The sequence below is a fragment of the Lontra canadensis genome, unplaced genomic scaffold (assembly GCF_010015895.1).
Source record: "Lontra canadensis isolate GAN:19392208 unplaced genomic scaffold, GSC_riverotter_1.0 scaffold23, whole genome shotgun sequence".
NCBI classification, from domain to species: domain Eukaryota; kingdom Metazoa; phylum Chordata; class Mammalia; order Carnivora; family Mustelidae; genus Lontra; species Lontra canadensis.
This window is the reverse complement of record NW_022631017.1, coordinates 17,408,629-17,434,346: the sequence shown is the minus strand read 5'-3', so window position 1 is coordinate 17,434,346 and position 25,718 is coordinate 17,408,629. Positions and strand designations below refer to the sequence as shown.

The window sequence follows — 25,718 nt, the reverse complement described above, 5'->3', positions numbered from 1 at the left end:
CAAAGTAAATGTGCTCATGGTCATTCTCTAATTAATCCTTCACAGCCTTCCCATCACCTACAGGATCAAGTCCAAGCCCTTTTGCAGAATGCATGGTGCCCTCCAGGAGCTGGCCCCAATCCACCTCTCCTTCATTTTCACCCATGCCCAACCTGCATTAGTCCTAAAGCTCTGAGGTCATACCCAATTAATGGCACCTCTTTGCCTTATTTATATTGGCCTTGTGACTGAGGTCCTTTGCCCACGATTCCCTCTCTATCCCCTGGCTAGCATACATTCTCCCATTCAGGGTTAACTTGGGCACCCCTATCCCAGAAGACTTCTATGCCCTTTGGGCTAGTCATGCTCCTTCCCCTGTGCTCTGAAACACTCTGATGTATCTCTATTACTGAACTTACAAATTTCTGATTATTGCTTCCCATCTCCACCTCACACAATTTTTAAAGCCTTTTGAGGACATCGGCTGTGACTCATTCTTCTTGCACAACATTTTGTACATGGTAGGAGGAATAAAATAAATATCTGTTGAATGTCAAGGTGCATGAGGTATTTTTCAGACTCGGAGCTGCCTGGATGCATACTTTATCACTGTGAAAGAATTTTAAAATCCAAAATGGATATCTTTTAACTTGTTCCTGTACCCAGCTTCCCATATGGTTTGCACTGTTCCTCTCACTCTGTATCTGGGACTATTTCCCTTCAGTTGAATCTAATTTGTTCAGGCCAAATATAAGGAACTGAGAAGAGGAAGAGAAAAATAAATGAAAACATGATCATGGGGGAAGTAGCAATAAAATAAAAATGTATAAGCTTCAAAATTTATGTACTGTAATATAAATATTCACCCCTAAAAACAAGATTACAAAAACATACTTTTGTAGTTCTAATTTTCTCAAACATCTGCATACAGCTCTTGGCAAAGATCTAGTAGAAACTGCAAACAGGAACTCAATTTAAAGTAAGTTTGATAAAACTAAACATTGTTATTTGTGTCTTTCAAATGCATGTTTTAAAAAATCCCTTTTGTATACCTTTACCATATTTGTGTTTTCATCTTATGAATTTCCACTATTCCTGCCCATTGTAATAGAACCAAGAAACAAAAAAAGAAATAGTATGTTGACATAGTTAATTTTCCCTCTCTACCTCTTTGCAAGTTTATGTTATATCCAAGTATAGTTATAGGACGGACTTTGAAAATAATATTCCATACATATTTTTGATAACTCGCACAGATCAAAATTAAAGATTAAGAGACTGGGAGAGTCTTTACTTGTCCTAAGTTATCAACTATCAACAATTTTACTAACAAAAGAGCAGTAATTTCTGAAAAGATTTCAAGAACAGTGGCATGCCCTTAATAACAACAACAAAATTGTTTGAGTAACACATCTCCTATTTATGAATATTTATTTTTATAAATTATAAGTATCACTCTACTAATAATGTAAGTTATATGTTATATTATAAATTATTACATATACTAGATACATTGACAGAAACTTAAAGTGAAATAAAAATAATATAACTGGCTATTCTACTATGTTCTTCCTGAACTTCAGTATAAGATGCAGAATCTGTAAGACATTGTTACTGCACAAGGTCTAATTCTCTCTACTATCTCTCTTAGAACTGCTATTAAATCTAAAGAAAACATAGTGTTACATACAAAGGCTAGGAGATACTCAAGGCGAGGAGCCAGCAGTCTCACCAAAGGGTGTTTGTTGCAGGCTTGACAAGAGGAGCAGATCAAGGTGTGGGCAGGTCAGCAGAAATCCATCATATCAGAACTACGTACATTCAGAATTGTGAATCATCTAGTCCAGTGGTTTTCAAACTATTTTTTTTTTTCCCAAATGAACTCTTTAGCAGATGGCCCATATGTAAGACAGATACACACAGAACTGCTCTGGTTAAAGCAGCTCCCAGGCTCTACCCACTCTCTCCTCTTCCTCCTCTCCTCCTCCAAAAGATGTAGTCTGAAAATGACATAACCACACTGCCATTAGAGATGAGGCTACCAGGCTGGAGATGGAACGAGAGCAGCCATTTCAAGACAGAATGTAAAAAAGCAGCTAAAATTACTCAGACTGGGCACTTGTTCATCTTCCCATTTAATGCCCCAGCCTTTTTTCATGGAGAGGCTTCCCTGTGCATCCTGATCTGATCTCAGTTGTAAATGTAAATACTTAAACTATGATGATCTGATAGCATTTAAGATAATTTTTGCTCCTAGTGTTTGGTAAAATAATGAGTATTTTCTCTTTGAAATACATATTTCCTAACTTGCAAGTTTTAATGACTCAAGCAGCCAGCCATGTCGACATACAATTAATTTACATAAAGAAGGAGGATCTGGAGCATCTCAAACACAAGATTTTAGGAGGTCCCTGAATCCTCAGAAATCAAGGTAAGTAATATTTAAGGCATTTTTCAAAAAATTCAAAATTAGTTTGAAAACTCTATGATGAGGGATGCCTGGGTGGCTCAGTCGGTTAAGAGGCTGTGTTCGGCTCAGGTCATGATCCCGGGTTCCTGGGATTGAGTCCCAGATCAGGCTCCTTGCTCAGAGGGGAGCCTGGTTCTCCCTCTGCCTGCTGCTCCCCCTGCTTATACTCTCTCTGACAAAAAAATAAAATATAAGAATATATATATAATAATAAATAAAAACTCTATGATAAAAAAAATCAAACATTTAAATAAAGATTTGACCTGTATTTGTGCAATTCAGCTTCACATACCTTGCCTGGACCTGGACCTGCTCCAGTATCTTCTCTGAAAGAATAAAGAACTAAATATAAATATAACGTCAGATTACTCGTATTAAATAAATATCTGTCTCTACATTACCTAGAAAAAGAAGCAAATGTAATCTGGAGGACAAAGTCCAAACCAGGTGTGTTCTGTGATATAACCATCACACCTCAGTCTGAAGGACCTAGGACAAGGTTAAGGTGTTTGGGAACAAAGAAGCAGCTGGACAACAGTAACACATGAAGTAATCCTTAGTTCATGCTTGCATTTGAGCAATTTTACAATTTCAGTGAGCTACTAAATCTAGTTATAGTTGCTTCAATAAACATTCTTCTATTTTCATTTTGTTTTTAAAAGCAAATCGTAGTTCTAAAATGCATAAAAACCTGAAAGTTGAAATGGGTCAAGTGAACATCATCTGATTCCTAAAAGCAAATTAACTACTTCAACTGCAAGACCTAGTTTCAAAAGGCTGTTCTTAAAATGTACTTAACCTCTCAAGCATGACACTGGTGAAAACAAGCTTCAAAGAAATGAATCATCGTGACATTAGCAAGTACGTGCATTCATGAAGATGTTTCCATCCACAGCCCTAGTTTAGGAAAATAAATGACTCCATGTCTGACACAGAGCAGGCACTCAACACATATTTACTAAATATATAAATGAATCAATGGATGAGTGAACTTTGAAAAAAAGATTGAAACAGGTAGACTATGACCAGATAATAAAGAGCTTTGAAGGTTAAGAACAGGAGGTTAAACAAGGGGCGGGGGGAGGGGGGGAGTGGCTCTTTAAAAGAAAGACTGGGTGGCTTGATAATGAGCCATCAGTAAATTCAGCCAGAAGTCTTCTCGCAAAGTCTTCTAGCAAAGGGCAATAAAGGCATACCAAAGGGTAAAGACAATAAAATTGTAGTAAGGAAGGTGTAGCAGCTGCTGTTAGTTGGTTCCCAAAGTTCTTCTCCTTGTCTTCTGTAGAAATAGGAAGTTTAGCTGGGCATGTAGCTAAAGACCATATAACCAGGCCTCCCACGCTGCTAAATAAGGCCCTGGATTTTGCCATTTGAAGATGGGTTATGAGCAGAAGTAATGTATTTCATTTTTAGGTTATTTCCTAAAAGAAAGGAGAATGTGGCCTCTGCCTCCTCTTGTCCCCTTGTTGAACACTGGTCTGTGCCTGTTGTGCTGAGCCATCACCCATCAAGCAGACAAGGACAATCAAGACTTTGGGGATGACAAAGGATGAAAGGAGCCTGCATTCTTAGCAGGGCTATGCCACTATTCCACCCCTGTACCATTGACCTGAGCTGTCCACAGTACAAAACTACATTTGCATCGTGGTTAATCCAGCTATTTTGGCTCTTTGTGACAACTGGCAAACATCTCTTATCTGATACAGATGAATCTAAAAAACACTTCAAAATGGAAAACTCCATAGAACATGGTGATAGCTCTAGTGAATGAAGGAAAGCCGTGAGCTGGAACAATTCAAGGTTTTATGTTTGGGGAACTAGGAGAGTGGAACCACTAATAAAATAACTGATGAGGAGGAGAGCTGGTGACATTTAAATGGTCCCAGTAGAGCCCAGGGGACATGAACAATAAGTCATGGAACTACAGACTCAGGCAAGAGGAGAAAATTTAAAATGGAAACTTCAGCAATTTTGTATAGAATATAGTTGAAAAAATGAGAATTGATAGAATGTCAGGTCAGAGAGATCAGTGTGTCAAAAACTTAACAGGTGTTCTCCCAGAAGGCAGGAAGAAGAATCAGTAATCAGCAAAGGCTAAATAAATAAATAAAAATGTTTATTCTTATCTTAATAAGAGAAGGGTAGTGATTTGAAATCTAAAGAACAGAATTAACCTTAATCCAAGAAGACAAACAAATTTAAAAGGGATTTGATACAGCTTATAGTTCTTCAATCTGTTTAAAGTTCTCATGAAAAATTAAAGCAAACATCTCTTTTTTTTTTCATTGTTTTTTTTTAATTTTATTTTTTATAAACATATAATATATTTTTATCCCCAGGGGTACAGGTCTGTGAATCGCCAGGTTTACACACTTCACAGCACTCACCCTAGCACATACCCTCCCCAATGTCCATAACCCCACCCCCCCTCTCCCAATCCCCCGCCCCCCATCAACCCTCAGTTTGTTTTGTGAGATCAAGAGTCACTTATGGTTTGTCTCCCTCCCAATCCCATCTTGTTTCATTTACTCTTCTCCTACCCCCTTCACCCCCCATGTAAAGCAAACATTTCTTGAAATAAAAAAGCACTAATGAGGGTTCTGAACAAGCCAAGCCTCAATCATGCCTTAGTTTCCAGTTAAATCCAGAAGGCCAAGACAGAAAAGAACAAGCAACAGATACTTACACCATGTTTTCTTTTCCTTATTCTCACGGTAGAGGAAGGAACAAGAGGAGAGGAGTAGAGGGAAGTGGAAGCAGAAGTGTTTTGTTACTGTTCTCATCCTTCCTACAAGGCTAATATCTGGAAATGACAAAATAAAACAAAAGCCTCCCCAACTTTTACTAAGTTACATTCAAAGACGCAGTAGATCTCAATTTCACTCTGGATCTAAATTTAAGTCACAGTGGATCTAAATTTATGCTTTGAAGTTTATACAAGGTTGGCAATGGGCAAGTCAACTGTGACAATGTAAGAGTCTGGGAATCTGTTTCACTCACCAGATGCATTCCTATTACTGGAAGATCACCAGCATTCCAGAATATTCAGGCAGCATTGTATGCCATGCTCTTAGATAGCTCATCCTCCCCACCTGGCCTCTACCACCAGAGGATATTTTTTAGGGAACCATCACACCAAAGATTTCTGTTCTCCATTCCACTGGCCACCACTATCCACTTCAGACTGATGACGATAACTATATTAGCTTTTTCTTAAGATTATTTTCTCCGTAGCTTTAGGCTGCAGAATGTACATTGTAGTTACCCAAGAACATCAAAATTTCAGGATTCTTTACCATTATATTTTTATTGAAACCAATCATACTAATTCACTTTGTATGAGGAATTGATATTCCCCTCCTTTCCTTTGAAGAGAAATCTGTTAGTAATCTTTTCCTCTTCACATAGTGACTGCATTATCCATGGTCTTTAAACTGTGTGTGTGTGTGGGGGGGTTGTCCTTATTGTTTCTAGCATTATACTTGCGTTTCATAATCTTTTTTAAAGTTCTTAATACTGGCTCAAATTGTGGGATTCCACCCCCCCTTTTTTTTTAAATAATGACCAGACATTACTATTTATTCTTTTAAGTAAATCAGGGTAGAAAGGCTTGCCCTAAAATAACCTCTCCTTTATAAATGGTTGCAGAATACCTGAACAAAAGTTACCGTACACCATCAAGTTAGCTTGTGGCAAAAAAAGAGCTTTTCTCTAATCTTGAGCTGATATAAGGGAAGAAGGTATACGTGTATCAGGGGCGGGGGGCAGGAAGGAGGATTGTGTTTCATGGTACTTAGCATACAACATGCAAAACTGTCATGCTTCACTCCCATCTGTCCTGCCCATCTCCTCAGGTGTGGCTTGTGTGGTTCTAAAATTCCTGGCATTGAACATATAAACTGAAAGCCACTCTGATCACTCAGGAAAGCCCCTTTCTCTACCTCTTTATCATGTGTCATCAGAAAACCACATTGCTAAAGCGCCAGTTACACATTTATTATAAACTACTTACTGTTTTTTAATGTTTGCTTGCCAAGCCTCAATAAAGGAAGTTATATTTTAAATTTTTTTAACATTATATTTATTTATCTGAGAGAGAATGAGAGAGATCATCAGGGGGAGGGTCAGAAGGAGAAGCAGACTCCCTGCAGAGAAGGGAGCCCCCTGATGTGGGACTCGATTCTGGGACTCCAGGATCATGACCTGAGCCAAAGCCAGTCACTTAAGCAACTGAGACACCCAGGCACCCTATATTTTAAAATTTTCCAACAATATTAAACTTCTTAGCCTATACTACTTTCTTACTTATATCACAACCCTCAAACACCAGGAAATCATCTCATAAGCCTCAGATGTGCTCTAAATGATTTACAACATTTTAATAGGTATATCTGGGACTAAAGAGAACACTGTCTGGCATCACAGTTAATACAGTAATTTCGGTGTTAATAAAAAAAAGAGTTAAAATTCTGAGTACTAACCCAACACTCTTACATTCACACTAGCATATTTAGATCTGGTGTTTATGTTCACAAAGAAAGCCAACGAAAACCATGTTATATAGGAACATGAATATACCAACATGGGAGCTACAAGTGTTGAGTATTCATGATTTTCCAGATGTCTCACACTGGACATTCTCACACTGAATCCTTACAAAAGACTTCAAAAGTAGATATTAATGCTACTGGATACCTGACAGAGCCTGTGGTTATAATGGAACCAGCACCAAGCAGTGTCAAGATGGGAACCCAGTCTGCCTGACACTGAGACATACTGTCTCATGAACAGCAGTGGAACTTGATTCATTCAACCCACAGGAGCCCCAAAAAGTAAATACATGGAAAATATGCCACATTATGTTTTCAAAGTGTTTTTGTAGGACACTGTATTGGCATTGTGTTTTAATACCAGATGCTCCATCCTCACCTTGATGAGATCAATGACCTGCTCAAAGGAGCCAGCTCTGTTTTTTTAGAAGCACAACAATATCCTTGAGGATAGTTCAGGACAACACTAGGTGATGGACATGAAGGAGGGCACATGATGTAATGAGAACTGGGTATTATATAAGACTGATGGATCACTGAACTCTACCTCTGAAACTAATAATACACCGTATGTTAATGAATTGAATTTAAATTAAAAAAATAAAGACAAATTAACCAATATTAAAAAAAAAAGTGTTTCCATCCTCCCATATCTATCAGAAAGTGATTTCACGGACTTTTAGAGTAACGGGTGTGAAATGGAAGAGGAGCACAATAAATAGATTCTCAGTTTTAAATGACATATATTAAATATAAAAATATTACAATATATTATTCTCTATAAATACATTTATTATTGTTGTTGTTATTGTTACTGTTACTATTTAGTGCTCTTTTGGGTAAGACAAGATGCTTTTATGAAATGGACACACTGACTTGTGACAAAACAGTAAAGCCTTCGGACTTCATTTTCCATATTTGCTCAGATAGCCTGTGGGAGCTTTAAGGGCTTCTGCAACATAACCCTTCCTGAGCCATGTTAAGAGATGGTGTCAAAGGCAGGAACATTAGGCAAAGGAAGTCAGACAGTCCAGAAGGTTTGGCCAGAGAAGGCTAAAGCTGGGAAAGAGTCTAATACTAAAGACAGTATAATGCTACACACATGGGCTTTGAAGCCAGATGGTCTCTAGAACTTAATAGCTATAACTTGGATAACTTTGGCCCAACTTTCTGTATTTATAATGTGGAAAGAAAACTTCTGCCTCACAGAATATGTTATGAATGTTAAGTGAGACAATGTCTGAAAAGTACTCAGTATAATGCTTAACACGTAGTAAGTGCTTAATAAATGATAGTCTCCTTGTACCCAAGGAGAAACTACTTTAGAAGGCTAAGTGACTAGCACAAGATCATAGGCCATTTCTTTATTGTGGGGGAAAGGGAATACAAACTCAGCTGCATCTAAAGCCAAATTGCTTCTAAATAACCCATTACCAGGGCACCTGGGTGGCTGTCAGGCATCTGAATCTTGGTTTCAGGTCAGGGAATGATCTTATGGGTCTTGGGATCAAGCCTTGGCTAGTGGTCGGCGCTCAGCAGGGAGTCTGCTTGAAGACTCTATCCCTCTGACCCTCCCCACCTGTGCACATGCTCCCTTGCTCGCTCTCTCTCAAATAAACAAATGTTTTTTAAAAATTTTTAAATAAATAACCAATTACCAACATAGGACCAGAAAAGGTCTGAGAAAATTTCAAATGCACTCTAATTTTTTTTTTTCACTAACAAAACTGACGTTACAGCCAACTCTTTTTTTCTCTTCCTGACCTCCATTTCCTTTCAAATCTGTGTGAATTCCTATGTGATTTGATTCCGTTAGTTCTTGGGCGAAAGATCTCCTTGCATCTATTTGTCCTGATATTCTCAGTCATAGCTATTTCTCTTTCCTATAGTCTAGGAAAAACACACATAAAAGAAAATTCTACAGAGGAACATTATTCAAAAGGCATTTATCTTTGCTAACTAACGTGCTGCAGATTTAGAGATGTTTCCAACTGAATAAGATATAGAATGTCAGTCTCAGATTTTAGAATAATATTAAGAAAAGAAAAAACCTGAAATAGCATTTTGAGATAAATCCATTCTTGAAGGGTCTTTAAGAGTTACTCGTAAGCACCAACTATAAAAACAGTCTCTAAAAAGCAAAGCAACCAAGTAAAGACTTCATACTCAGTTCGTCAGTAAAGATACGTAAGCCGTAATGCTCATCTCCGATTTCCTATCTATCCTTACTAAGGGATGCAGCCTAGTCTTGTTTCTTTTTGACATTGTTGTTGCTTGTTGTCATTGTCATTTTAAAGAGTTTTCTTTAATCCAGGTATATGGGTCAACTAAAAAAAAAACTTCGCTTTTCTAATTTTTGGTCTGTCTAGAACTGGAGAGCTATTCGGAGCAGGCCACTGCGTTAGGCTGTGTAGACTGCACGTCACAACTACCACTCACACTGTAGTCCCACACTCACAGCTGAACTGAAGACACTGTTGTCATTGAAGGACAAATTTAGAACAAAGGAAAATCTTAATACTTTTTATAAGGATTTATTTTTTTCCCCAATGTTGTTTACTAGGCCCACTCAATTCCTCATATTAAATATATTTGGCTTTTAGAAGAATTAACTGATTTACATATGCTTCACTTGAACTGATGTAGATAAGCTTCACGTTAAGACATTAAATTCAATGCAGGGTGACAGGATCAAAAATAAAGAGCCAAAACTCCACAAAAATATATTTAACGTCAAAATCATCCCCACTTCCTTGAATTTGCGAATGACTACATGTCTCAGACTGAGGCCAGTGACATTTATTACTGGCTGTATTTACATCTCCAATAACAGCAGCTTATTCACGTCAGGATTTATCTGGCTCAGAGAAAAATGGCAGCTGCGGTGGTGATTCACTAAAACCAATTCTCAGTGAAGCAGCTGCCACCGAAAGCTGTGCTACTCACATCAATCACTTACTGATTGTCACAGCTAGTTGAGTCACAGCATCTGCCCCGTCTATTGATTTCGAGGTTGTTGATATTTGCGTTGCATTGCAGCACTACTGTTGTCACATCACACTGCACTAGTTGAAATAACATCAGCTTGGGGACCCTTCAAATATGAGAAAATTCACATCATCATTAAAATACGACCGTTCTGTGAAGGAGCTGGTGAAAGAGCAATCATTCCAACTGCTAAGAGACAAACCTATTTTTAGTCTAATGAGCCCTCCCCACCCCCCACTTCTGGGCTTCTCTGGGGGATTGGCCTTGGTAGGTGAGACACCAGCAAGTGTCACAAATACCAGATTTGGCGTCATAGGTTGAACTGTGTCTCTTAAAAAGACACTTTGAAGTCCTAACCCCAGTACATATGAATGCGATCCTATTTGGAAATAGGATCTCTAGGGGCACCTGGGTGGCTCAGTGGGTTAAGCCTCTGCCTTAAAGCTCAGGTCATGATCTCAGGGTCCTGGGATGGAGCTCCACATCGGGCTCTCTGCTCAGCGGGGAGCCTGCTTCCCCTCCTCTCCCTGCCTGCTGCTCTGCCTACTTGTGATCTCGCTCCCTCTGTCAAATAAATAAATCTTTAAAACAAAAAAGAAATAGAATCTCTGTAGATATAACCGAGTTGAGATGAGGTTATATCGAATTAAGGTAGGCCCTTAATCCAATATGACTGTGCATCCTTATAAAAAGAGCAAAGACAATGTGAAGAGGCAGCTATAGAGAGAAACCTCATGGCAAGATGGAGGCAGAAATTGGAGTAATGCGTTTACAAGCCAAGGAGTACCGAGTCCTACCAGAAGCTGGAAGAGACAAGGAATGATCATTCCCTAGAGGCTTTTTGGAGGGAGCATAGCCTTGCCAACAGTTTGGTTTCAGACTTTTGGCTTCCAGACTGTGAAAAATAAATTTCTATTCTTTGTAAGCCCTTCAGTTTGTGGTACTTTGCTATGGCAGCCCTTCTGGGGTATCGATCTGGGGACAAAGAAATCTTCAGCAGCTCCTGGAGGGCACGGGTATAAACAGCGTTGACCCAGGGAACCATAGACTAAAGTGACAAGTGACTACATAGACTTCTCTCACAGGCCACGTTTACTCAGATTAGAGACTTTTCTCAAGTTAAAGCATCCTTAACTGTATAGATAATTCTGAGGATAAACAAAATCAGGACACAACTAAAAGATCTTAGACTTTAAAATATATAAAAATAGCTTGAGAGGAGCCAAATACCCCATAACACCTTATGTTTCTAGTGCTTCCTGGTGTTATCTCATGACCTGTCAGTATTAACAGATGTCAAGCTGTCACCACATTTATTCATGCCTAAAAGTTTCAACACACTCAAAAAAATGAACAGATGTATTAGAATCACTAGAGTACCTACTTCCATGAAGTTTTTCAAAGCAAAGGAACTGCAGAAGAAATGGCACAATGAGGATAGGGAGACAGAAATATGCTCAAGGAATTGAGCCATTAAATTAAATCTTCATAATTCTTGCTTAAGTTTTTCTCTTGGAAGGTAGAAAAACATGGCAGCTAAATTCAGACACCCTTGAGTTATGCCAGCCCCACTGCTAATGAGCTCTATGTCTTTGGGCAAGTTACATATCCTCTCTAAACTTCAATTCACTCATTAGTAAATGAGACTAATAATCCTACCAACTTTATAAAGAAAGCATTTGGTTATTATTATTATTATTATTATTACTAATCTCCATGTTAACTTAAGTTGTCACTTCAGTCATGGAAGAGTGTGCCTCCATACCTCTGTCATCTATTTTTAATCCAGAAAGAAATAAAGTCAGCTACAAAATGGGTCGACTTTAAAAAATACCTAGAGTGCCGTAGCCTTACTTGGACTACATGCAATTGGACAGAAAGAGAAAATCATTTGCAAATCTTGTTGATAAGAGTTTCTCTAAAATATTCTAATCATTTTCTCCTGCTTGGTAAATGGAAGATACTGGATATGACACTATCTTTTTAATCACTGAGGCTCTCACAGCTTTTGATAGTCATTACATACCCTGAATATCAAATATTATTAAGATGATCTTTTTTACATAATACTTTAAACTAATAAATATATCAAAATTGTCTTCTATAATGTATAAAGCAAGCTCACTGTACTAAATCTATACCCTTACAATGTTATCCTATTCTTCTGCTTCATTTTGTTTCATCTTCCACAGGTAGAATTTCAGATATCTAAAAAACCATTTATCATGCCCTAACTCTTTTCTTATCAAACTAAAATAAATATCAACTACCTATAACTTGTTATTTTTAAAACCTCTTCTGACATGTTGTTGAGTTATGTTTTTGAATGTAAATATAGTTATTCACTTTTTAGGCTGACAACTTTAATATTGTTGATTTCAGTTCACCAGTCTGGTCAGAAATAAGTATCATTTCTTCCAATATTGTGCCATCAACAAAAATGGGGAAAAAAATGTCTTCTAGTATTAAACAAAGCTCACCCAAAAACAGTGCTAAGGAGAATATCACTAGAGGTTTTTCTCCACCTTAAGTTGGGTCCATCCAAGAAAGGAACATAGAGTTTATAGATAGATTTTGGATCTGAAGACTTAAGATGGCTAACATGGCAATACTCCCCCCCCCTCCCCAAACTGACCTACAGATTCAAATATAAGCAACACTAAATCCCAGCTTGCTTTTTTTTTTTTTTTGGCAGAAATTGACAAACTGATTCTGAAATTCAGCTGGAAAGTAGAAAATGTGAAACAGCCAAAACAATCTTGAGAAAGAACAAAGTTGGAAGACTCACAGATCTTGATTTCAAACCCTAACACAAAGCTCTGTAACCAAGACCGTGTGATGCTGACATAAAGATAGACATGTAGATCAATGGAACAGAATTGAGAGTCTAGAAAAAAACAAAAGAACACATTTATGATCACTTGATTTTCCACAAAAGTGTCAAGACAATTGAATGGGGGTGAGAATAATCTTTTCAACAATGCCAGTACAACTGGATATCCAGGTGCAAAAGAATTAAGTTGGATCCATTTCCCACCACACACAAGAATTAATTAAAAATGGATCATAGACCTAAATGTGAGAGCTAAAACTGTAAAGCTTTTAGAAGAAAAATAAGTAAATCTTCATGAACTTGGGGTAGGCAAGAGTGTCACAGATATAACACCAAAAGTGCAAGTGGCAAAAGAAAAAAAAAATAGATAAATTGAACTTCGCTAAAATTAAAAACTTTCGCCCATTAAAGTATACCCTCAAAAAGTAAAAAGGTTATCCACCGAAGAAACTATTTGCCAATCATATATCTGATTAGCAACCTATACCTAGAATATATAAGAACTATTACAATTAAATAATAAAAGATAAATAACCCAATTTAGAAAATGGGCAACAGGCATTAATAGATGTTTCTCCAAAGTAGATATGCAAATAGCCAAAAGGCACATGGAAAGATGTATAATATCATTATTCAATAGAAAAATGCAAATTAAAACCACAATGAAGTATATCACTTTATAGCAGGATGACTGTGGACAACGACAAGTATTGGCAAGGATATGGAGAAACTGAAAGCCTCATCCAATGCTGGTTAGAATGTGAAGTGGTGCAGCCTCATTGAGAAATAGTTTGCCAATCCCTCAAATTGTTAAATAGTTACTATATGACCCAGGCATTCTACTCCCAGGTATACACCCAAGAGAAAAAAAAAGCATATACTCATCTGAAAATGTATACAGGCATAACATTTTAACATTCCTTCACAGCAATGTCATTCATAATAACCAAAAAGTGGGAACAACACAAATATCAGTTGATGAGTGCATAAACAAAATGTAGTCTGTCTTCACCATTGAATATTATTCAGCAATAAAAAAGGAACGAAGTACTGATACATGAAATAATATGGATGAAACTTGAAAACATTATGCTGAATGAAACAAAACGCATGTATGTTTCCATTTATATAAAATGCCCAAAATATGCTTATTTATAGAAACAAAGTAGATTTGTGGTTTCCTAGGGCTGGTGCGGAGGGAATGGTTTGGGAAGACCTGGGGAGTCACATTAACAGCTTTAGAGTTTCTCTTTGTGGTGATTAAAATGATCTAAAGCTGTTTGTGGTGATGGGGCATGAATATACTAGAAGCCATTGAACTGTATATTTCAAATGGATCACTTTTATGGTATATGAATTTAATGTCAAAGAAGTTTTTTTTTTTTTAGGTTAAATAAACTAACTGGGGCATGTGCATGGCTCAGTTAGTTAAGTGTCCAACTCTTGATTTCTCAGGTCATGATCTCAGGATCCTGAGATCTAGCCCCACATCCAGTTCCACACTGAGCCTGGAGCCTGCTTAAGAACTTAAGATTCTTTCTCTCCCTTTCCCTTTGCCCCTCCCCCACCTCTCTCCCTCCATCTCTAATACACAGCAACAACAACAGCAACAACAACAACAACGTAAAACAACATTAAATTTACTGCAAAACATCCTCAGAGGATGTTAATGTTCAGTGCAAATACTAATATGAGGGAGGATTTGTGTGCAGTGTGCCACCCAAGTTTATCCATACAGTCATTTATTCTTAAAGAATTTTGGAAAAACAGATCTCAACTTGAACTTGTTTCTTTTTTTTGAAAAAGAGAATGTAGAATTAGGATGCCCTTTTGTTACATTTAATATACCTTGTATATGTTCTCTATCTTTTGATTGTTTTTCTGAAATAGTAAGAAATATCTAATATGAATATTCAATCTATAAGTCTAAATGTTCATATAAAGAAAAGTTTATTAAAGGGGTAAGTGTTTTAGATAAGTGATTGCAGGAATGCACAAATCACTGAGATTTTCTCCTCTTTTTACAGCTCATGTCCAAAACTGTTTTCCTGAAGAAGTCACACATTTCCATACAAAAGCATGTTCTCTTTGGTCGCTTAATCATAGATACAATCATCCTTTTGACCATAAAATAGTATGGCGAGGGGGTTGCCTTATCTTATTTTGATCAATAAATAAATAAATACAAAAATACATAAATAAAAAAAATTTGTGCTTGATGGAACCAGAATTTTTTGGCATAAGTAACCATGTAGTTATTTAATTTCAAGATATTCAAGCCTTTCATGCTTTCCAGTGATTACTGTTCTAAACATATAGCAAGTTCTCTTTGCCATGAACTTTATGCAAGGAGGATGTGACTACGTCTATGGTTTAGATTCTAAGAGAACAACCAATCACAAAGCTACAGAATGCTAGAGTGGGAAGGAGCCTTAGAGAAGAATATATTTAACTCTCTAATCTCAATTCTCTAATTTCAGAACAGAGGCCCTCTATGCCATAGTTCCTGAAAAAGTTGCCAAAGCATGGAGCAGAGGCAGAATTAGATCAGGTCTTCTGAGTGCCTCCCCATTGTTCTTTTTACCACATTAGACTGTCTTTCAGCCCATAACACAAGATGGGCTTTTTTGCTCCTGACCATGTTGTCAACAACAATGTGCTTACGAGTATGATAAACCTGCCATGTTTTGTGGGGCTTATCTTACACGTGTCAGAATCCTCTGGGTTCTACTGTGTTCAGAAAACACCTGCAAAATGATTCAGCGTTTAGCTTTCTCGTTCATCCAGAAATTTGACATTTCTAGCTCATTTGTAAAGGCAAACTGAAGTACATAATTAATTTTCATGTTCTTTCAGAATATTTTAATATGTTGCGCAGGATAAATGTTTTTCTCATTTTCTTTTTCTTTTGCGCAGTGTTTTCTATTTTGAAAATGACTCAAATGACTGTCATTCTCTGCCTTCTTATTTAAAAGTTTCTTGTATCTTACTTTTTTCCTTACTCGTGTCCTCCAAAAATAGTCTGAGCAGAAATCTCTCAGCTAATAGATTTTGAAATTACTTCTTTTGCATTTACAGATTTTCCTCTTGCTATTTCATTTAATCAATGCCAGTCTGTACATAGACAACTCACCCAAAAAAAGTTTGAGACAGAGAGTTCACGAAATTGGAATTTTAGATGTTAGTTAAGAATATGACTTCTTTCAAATACGTGAAATTCTTGCCATGAACAGTAAGGATGACAGAATAATATACTCTTCTACTGAGTTAAAGCTTACTCAGTGTTTGTGTGGAAAAAAAGTAAGCCAAGTACCTATAGTTAAATCATATGACAGCCAAATAGTCTTGCAAATGATTTCACACTTTGTTTGGTTTATCAAAAGATTCATGATTCACAATGTCTTTTAAAACCATAATTAAATTTCGCATAATCTCTGAGGGAAACAGCATGGTAAGGGCTGAATATTCTTGATATCAACAATTTTGAAAATATTTAATAACTCTATGGCTTGAAATTTAAAACTACATTCAAGTATATTTTATGTGTATATATATATAGTCTCATTAATTTTGCTATGTACATTTATGGAGTAAATAAAATTCTAATGAGAAGTAAAGATCTTCAAACTTGTCAAGAAAACAAATTAATTTAAAGTATTTAGAAGTATCTATTTCCGTGTAAATAATATGCAGATAAAGACATTTGATTCATTTAAATAGTCCATATGACTTCTCTTTGAAGTCTAGTTTTTGTCCCTCATGAAAAAATTGCTTTGATTAAAACTATTAAATAGAGCTTACTGTTTAATATTATAAAATGTTAGTAACATCAGGCTATGATTCTATTGTATTCAACACTATGTTCCCAATATTTAAGAGAGCCCCTGGCAGATGGTAAGTAGGTGCTTCATAAAAATTTGTCAAAGAGTGGTAAATAAATGAGCAAATATCATTGTTAATATAAAATCTAACATTAAAAAGTGCTTTGAATATGCCAGGAACTGGGCTAAATTTGATTTCATTACTTCCATCCTCTAACAGACCAACTGCAGACAAACTATTGTCATCTCCGTTTTATAGATGAGGTTAATTTCAGAAGGCTAAGTAAATCCCCAGGGTGGCCCATTGAGCAAGTTTAGGAATATAAACCTAGTTCTCCCTGACCGCAGAGCCTGACCTTCACCCCTACTCTACAGTAACAATAATAGTACTAATAATATTAACAATGTTGTAATAATAATAATATTGTTGAGCCCTTCCTGTGTGTGTTACACATGGTTTTAAGCCTTTACACATGTTAATTCATCTAATCCTCATAATATTCTTATAAATCAGATACTATAATTCTCAACTTACAGATAAGCAGACAGTCTGTTAGTCTGTTTTCCCCTCAATTATTTCCAATTATTAGGCTTGTTTTTATTATGGCTTTTTCAAGTAATAAGCCAAAGAAGAAAAGTATAGTTATGGTATATCCATACTTTGTTCCAAAGCCTGTTTCTGGTGGGACTCTGGCTAGGGCATAAACATATGATAAAATTAACTTCTACCAAGCAACTGAAATATGCTAGGTAACTAATGTGACTTATTATCACAGTCCTCCTAACATCCTGAAGATAGATATGATTATCCTCATTTCATTGATGAGAAAATTGAGGCTAGGAGAGGTTGCCCAAACCACAAGCTGGTTGGTGCCGTGGTCAAGATTCAGCCTCAGGTCTTGGCCAGTTCAAACACACTAACCAAATATTATTGGTACTTCTCATCTTCTGGGGACAAAAACTTTCCTAGAACTTTGGTGAACTAAAATTGACCCATTCCCGACTTTGCTCCTGAAAGCAGCCTCTTCTCTATGAGCTTCACCACTGTGATACACTTAGATGTATCAAAGCAATAAACACAGAAGGGTTAGGTTAGTGTGTTTGGATGGGACTCGGTACTAACATATTTCTGGAATTCTTTTCCACAGTGGACCCAGAGTAATTCCTGGACAAGAAATCCATTGATGGTAACCTGATTTGTTTTCACTCCACTCGCTTGTGGAATATAAACTCTTCCATTTGTCTTTAGTAATTTAGTGCCTTATGCTTATAATACTGAATTTTTCATGTTTTATCGAATTCAAAGCTGACCAAATCCATTCATTATAATATCTCATTAAGGGGCATCTGGGTGGCTCAGTCAGTTAAGTGTCTGACTTGTGATTTCAGCTCAGGTCATGATCTCAGGGTTGTGAGATGGAGCCCCATGTCTGACTCTGTGCTCAGCGCGGAGTCTGCTTGAGATTCTCTCCCTCTCCCCATGCCTCTCCCTTCCTTGCCCCGTCTAAAAATAATTATACATATGTATAAATAATTAATAATATAAATAATTAATTATATAATATATAATTAACCAATTATATATTATATAATTAATGAATTATCACAGTTTTCTGAAATAAAAATAAAAATCTTTATCTCTTCAATGAATGGTGCTGGGGAAACTGGACAGCTATATGTAGAAGAATGAAACTCGACCATTCTCTCACACCATACACAAAGATAAACTCAAAATGGATAAAAGACCTCAGTGTGAGACAGGAATCCATCAGAATCCTAGAGGAGAACATAGGCAGTAACCTCTTCAATATCAGCCACAGCAACTTCTTTCAAGATATGTCTCCAAAGGCAAAGGAAACAAAAGCGAAAATGAACTTTTGGGACTTCATCAAGATCAAAACCTTCTGCACAGCAAAGGAAACAGTCAACAAAACAAAGAGGCAACCCACAGAATGGGAGAAGATATTTGCAAATGACAGTACAGACAAAAGGTTGATATCCAGGATCTATAAAGAACTCCTCAAACTCAACACACACAAAACAGATAATCATATCAAAAAGTGGGCAGAAGACATGAACAGACACTTCTCCAATGAAGACATACAAATGGCTATCAGACACATGAAAAAATGTTCATCATCACTAGCCATCAGGGAGATTCAAATTAAAACCACATTGAGATACCACCTTACACCAATTAGAATGGCCAAAATTAGCAAGACAGGAAACAACGTGTGTTGGAGAGGATGTGGAGAAAGGGGAACCCTCTTACACTGTTGGTGGGAATGCAAGTTGGTGTAGCCACTTTGGAGAACAGTGTGGAGATTCCTCAAGAAATTAAAAATAGAGCTTCCCTATGACCCTGCAATCGCACTACTGGGTGTTTACCCCAAAGATACAGATGTAGTGAAAAGAAGGACCATCTCTATCCCAATGTTTATAGCAGCAATGACCACGGTCACCAAACTGTGGAAAGAACCAAGATGCCCTTCAATGGACGAATGGATAAGAAAGATGTGGTCCATATACACTATGGAGTATTATGCCTCCATCAGAAAGGACGAATACCCAATTTTTGTAGCAACATGGACGGGACTGGAAGAGATTATGCTGAGTGAAATAAGTCAAGCAGAGAGAGTCAATTATCATATGGTTTCACTTATTTGTGGAGCATAACAAATAACTTGGAGGACAAGGGGAGATGGAGAGGAGAAGGGAGTTGAGGGAAATTGGAAGGGGAGGTGAACCATGAGAGACTATGGACTCTGAAAAACAACCTGAGGGTTTTGAAGGGGTGGGGGGTGGGAGGTTGGGGGAGCCAGGTGGTGGGCATTAAGGAGGGCACGTATTGCATGGAGCACTGGGTGGGTGCAAAAACAATGAATACTGTTACGCTGAAAAAAAAAAATGCCCCCCCCAAAAAAAGAATGAATGCTGAGAACTTTCCTGTCAAAGAAACTCACGTTTTCTTCGCATCCCTGTCTTCAATGACCCCTGGTTCAGATTTAAGGCAAAAAGATGTAGCAGCCAGTGATGGTCCCTAGTCAGATCTGCTCTTGCCAAGAACATGAGGTTCTCCCTAATTTAGAAAGAGTTCTGCATAGAGGTTCCCCACTACTAAGGTAAAGTCAAGCTTGAACTCCAACTTCATTAAATTTCTATAGTAATATGCACATTACATCATAATGAGAGCAATAATTGCAAGCTTGGAAAAAGAACAAATTAGTTTATAAATGAATGAAGGCAATTATTGAAAAGTTAGACATCAGGCAATTGGATTTACTGTATCTCAAAGGATAATACTTATGTCAGTCTTAAAGGATTCAGCAACCTAAGCCAATACATTTCCTATTCCATGAATAATATGTAGCCAAAAATTTATAAATGTATATAAATAATTACATATTATAATTATACTAAGTATAATTATATAAATATATAAATAATATACATATACATAAATATATTTGAATAATCACTTTTTTAAATTTGTAAATCAAATTTGACTCATCATTTACTAAGGATTATTCAATTATCATAACTACATAGCTAATCCAGTGCCTAAATGCAAGGTGTTGTCAAGACACCATAAAAATGACTTCATCGAAACCACTTCTGCAAATATAAGTTATATCTAACATTTTCTACTAATTACTCCAGGACCAGCATAAAACTAACCTCTTCCAAAACTATTTCAGCAACCTCCAGAAAATTAGAACTATATAATATTTCTAACAATTCTTACTTCACAAATTAAGTTTCCAGGCTCATTTTTAAATTTGAAATTTACATGAAAGATTAGTAAATTTAATGTATATCCTAATCAACATGTAAGGAAGTAAGGAACTTAATCTAGAGATCCAGGACAACAGCCAAGAATTAGGATTTGTGAGGGGCACCTTGATGGTATAGTTAGTTAAGCGACAAACTCTTGATTTCAGTTGAGGTTATGATCTCAAGGTTGTGAGATCAAGCCCCACCCTCCCTGCCCCTCCCCCCTGCTCGCTCTCTGTGTAAAATAAATAAATATTTTTTTTAAAAAGTACTTGTGAGTATTTCTTTGGGGTTATCATATACGTCACCATATATCTGATAATCGGTAAGCCTCTTATATTTATTCATTTCCCTTACTTGCTCTAGCAAGAGCTTCAGATTCCTGTAGCTGTGAAGCTGGACCGAGAACTTTTACTGGCTGAGTACACTGAGATTGGCTGAAAGTTAGTGTTTAAGTTGAATTACTCCCTCATCTTTCAAAGCTTAGAAACACACAGCTGAAAAAAAGAGCTCAATATATGTCAACACAGTTTGCTGAAAACACCAATGTAAGAAAGACCCCAAGAAGCTCTTGCTTAACTATCGAAAAGAAGGAAGCAGGATGCAGATATGCCCAAAACAAGAGACAATCCAAATACTTCTGTAATCAGTCACTCATAAACTCCCCTCACCAACAACTCTCCATATTAGCCTCAAAAAAAGCTAAATTAGCTCTAAAATATCATCTTAACATCAAATAAAAATAATTAACAACATTAACACGAATGGTGACACTCCGTAAGGATGAACAGCTGCATTTTGGATGGGAACAGTCACCAATATCTAACTGCAAGCCGACTGAATGATTTTTCTGAAGAAAAAACCAACAACACTAACATTTCCAAGCATGTTAGTGATGCTCACGAGAGCTCCAAATGAAGAAATAACCAAGAGCAGCACTTTTAGACTGAAGTCCTAGTGGACAAAGGGGGAAGCTGAAAGCAACTAATCAAAAGCTTTGATTGTCACACACTGCTTTAACAAATATGTGTTGAACAATTAGAACCTGAAGCTGGGTAATGTGATAAAGAAGAAAGACAATATCCTACTAATCTACAGCTCTGATGAAGGCTTTGAAGGGGAAAATAAGAACTCAAGGACAGTTTAAATCAGGTAGAGAGATCAGAAACAGCACCCTGAGGCAAACTTGGTAGAGCTGCACGTGCCAAATATACCAACTACACCGTGGGGCAAATCCGTGGGTCCCGCGACCCACTGATAAAATGATGCGTCTTTGCTTACATGCCAGTTCCCTCTCTGCACCCTCAGTACCACATCTACAATTGAGGGATGCCCTTGTTTCCCTTCTCTTTCACTCCCAGGAGTCCCGGCTCCTCCATCAACCTCTTTGCCCCTTTCCAGCCTCCATCGCACTTCTCCTAGCTGGCTGTCAGGATGAAGCTCAAGCTCCTGGTCCTGCTGCCTTGTGGGGTCAGGCTCGGAGGAATGAGAACCAGCCAGGTGATAAGGATGCATGGGGACAAGTCTCAGCACTGATGAGTGAGTGTGGCTAAAAAGCTTTTCCTGATGTTATAGGAGCAATTCTGTACCACAATAGCCAGGCCATATTTATTCTTCTCAAATTCAAGCACTACATTTAAAAATCTAAGTAAACAAATTTCATCTCCTTCTCCATAAACTAATTCTTTCCAATTATTTAGGAATATGCTTGAGGTCTTAGTGTTCAGTCCACCTAAAATAAAAGTGAGGTTTATGCTATTGTTACTCATCTTTAAAAAAGCATTGAAAATTTGATGATATAATGTTTATAACACAATAGTCTTTTATATAACAGATTTGCTAGATCTATTATTTAATGGAGATAAACATTACCCTGGTCAGATTCTCCTGACATACACAATAGCTCAATAACCAACTGTTGTTTTTAGGTATAAACATTTGCAGGTGTTAAATCTGAAGATTCCTAGTTAGGAAGAAAAAAAAAAGAAAAACTAAGAATATTATGTACCTAGGCAGACAAACCTCACAATACCACAGAAGACAAATTACTATCAAGGGCAGAAAAAAATATGAAAATAAGTACCTTCTTAGGTTTCTAAATTTCAAAGTCCTACAGCGGGACAGACCATAAATAATTGTTTCTTCCTGACTGTTTTATAGGTAGAATCAAGCTCAAATGACTATTTTCCTAGGAACTTTCTAATACAGACTTTTAAAAAAATTAAATTACTTTTATTAGCACTGTTAAGTATTGTCTACTCTCTCCAATAACATATTTTTTTCCATAATACTCGTCACAATTAGTAGCTGTATTTTTCCTGTTTGTCTATCTTTTCTGCTAGACTATTACCTCCTCTATGAAAGCGGGTACCATTTCCACTTTTGTTCCATGTCCCTAGGCCCCAGTAGGCCCTCAATATATTTTTATTGGATATATGGTATTTGTATGTAAGAATTTTAAATTCCTGAGTGAAATGCAGGAAAGGAAACATGGAGACAAAAAGTTATTTTGATTTTTCACCATATTAGTAGTATAAACAAAAAGGGAAACTGACTTGAGCCATATTTTTCTTGTACACGAGAGAAATAAATCTAAAGTATTCAGATTTCAAAATTTCTTTTCCCAATACTGAATTGTGAGAGAGTATAATATTTTTAAAAAATAATGTAATAGGGGTGCCTGGGTGGCTCAGTCGGTTAAAGCCTCTGCCTTCGGCTCAGGTCGTGATCCCAGGGTCCAGGGATGGAGCCCCGTATCAGGCTCTCTGCTCAGAAGGGAGCCTGCTTCCCTTCCTCTCTCTCTGCCTGCCTCTCTGCCTACTTGTGATCTGTTTGCCAAATAAATAAATAAGATCTTAAAAAAAAAAGATAATGTAATATATTCCAATAGGTTATGAGTAAATCAACACAGAAAAACAGAACACTAATAACTGGGAGCAAAGCTTACATCTGTTTTTAGAGTGTGAGGAGAGAATACCAAAATGTAGGCTACATTCTTAACATGTATAATCACACAATAATGCCAGTTGGTATTCACGGTTCTCCTTAGCCTTGGCTAACAACCCTGAACAAAGTAGACTTTCAATAAATGTCTGTTAATACAAGTAACATTCTCGAGGTAAAAGTAATGATTATGGGTTCGCCTTTAGAATATAAATTATGGAGACACAGCTGAAGGACTAGAGAAAATGTTTGGAATGACTCCTCTCATCTCCACCCTTTGTGTATACATTTTTGTCCACATTTTTATGTTCAGAAGGTAAAGTAGGGGATAGCAGCAAGAAAAATACCTTCTGTTAAGTGCCTACCCTGTACCCTGTACTTTTCACACACATGATCTTATTCCAATATAATCTGAATTATCTCCATTTTTTTCTTATGAGGAAACAACAGTTAGAAAATTTAACCTCTCAAGATAGAAAGAATTCCAATCCTGAGGTAACTAGTTAGTCTCCAGAGCTTAAATTCCTCATACTACATCACACTACCAGAATAGAACATCAGGAGTTGAGCTTGGGCAGTCTAGGAGAGGCGACAGAGGGAATTTGGATGTCCTCAAGCACTAAAATAATCTGGTCTAAATTAAAACACAGGTAATGTCCCACTGATGAAATGTAAAGACAGGGAAAGGCACCCAGTGGAAGAGAGGGTTGCTGATCATTACCAGGAAGCACCCCCCACCTCAATATTTTTTCTTCAAATAATCCTATTCAGTTGTACTAAATGGCACAGGGAATTTAATACAGAGGGAAAAGCACATGTTTTGAAACCAAACTCCTCCTACTCCCAATCCTTCCTACACCCCTGCTGACTCCCCTGCCATCCCTCAGTTTGAACTGTAACACATCAGATAAGCTGCCTTCAAGGTTTCCTACAAACATCTCACAGCCGTAGATTGCAACCGAAATCCTGTCAGAGCAATTTATTTCCTACCTTTTGGCCACTAGAGCATATGCAAGAATCCAGAGTGGCCTAACACACATCATTATTCCAATAAACAAGTCCCACAAGCTTGGCTAAAGGTTGTAGTCACCTGGAAAAAAAATCCAGGAGGACCTGTCACTTTGTTTTGTGACTGACAACCAAACTTTTTTTAGGAATTGCAGGAGGGAAAGGGTTCCCTCAGAAGAGATAGAATTTTAGTTACATATCAACCTTTTTTTCTGAAGTACGTTTTAAACACTCAACTATGCAGGGGCCAGCTTTCTGGAATTTTCAAGTTCTAGAATTCCTAGATAAACAAAACTAAATTCCAAACCTGTTAAAAGAATCAGCCCTCAATAGGCAGCAATAAATGAACACAATGGAAAAGACTCCTGGACCCAAAGATCAAGACTGACCCACTTAAGTATGTTTTAATAGCACTGACACTACTTAAAGCGTCTACAATTTAAAGACACTAATAGACACAGACTTCAAATAAGATGATTTTCAGGAAGGTGAGAAAATCTGTTGAGGAAAAGTCACTACAGCTACCTCTCTTTGGGGAGAAAAAAAGGACTACATCGTGCTACCAAAGAGCATAATGTAGCTGCAATACTTCATTCTATTTTGAAGGAAAAATAAATGACTATTTTTAAGAAAAACAAATGACTAAAAAGCAAACTATTATCTAGAAGTTTTTCAAGAAACCAAGTCCTAGGCCTGTGCTTGAGTAATTAGCCATAATCTTTATGGACACAACATTTATATCTGCCTATAAGTGTGATGACTACAAGTCATCACAGACAAAACTGAGCTATTAGAATTGTCAGTCTTACATGTTCACTACTGTAGGCTATAGTCCCCAGTTATTCAATCAAACACTAATCTAGGTGTTTTTTTAAAGAAATTCTGTAGATGTAATTAGCACCTATAATCAATTGATTTAAATAAAGGAGATTATCCTCGTGATCTGGGTGGGCCTGACCTAATCAGTTGGAGCAGCAGAACAGTGGTTTCCCTGAGGAAGAAGAAATTCCACTTATAGACTGAAAATTCAGGTCCTGCCAGAGAGTTTTTAGCCTGCCAACCTGACCTATGAATTTTGGACTTGTCTAGCCAGCCTCCATAATCTCATAAACTATAATCATATAATCCTCTCTTTGGCAGGAACTAGGAGGGAAAGACAGGGATGAGTTCAGGGCTTCAAAGTCCCAATTCAAGTGCTGCATAAATTACCTGAAAGTTTTCCTTTCCAGAGGGAAACCCTTGTCTTCTGTAGCTGTAGGGTTCATCCTGTAAATTGCTAAGTTACAATACAAATCCGCACCTTGCAAAGCATCTGTTAAAGTGAGGGTACAACTGGGAAAGAATGAGATCCT

General features: G+C 37.1%; 1 pseudogene; it reads right to left on the bottom strand.

Moving 5' to 3' along the window:
• LOC116870546 overlaps positions 1-25,718 on the bottom strand; it is a 66,836-nt pseudogene that overhangs the window by 988 nt on the left and 40,130 nt on the right.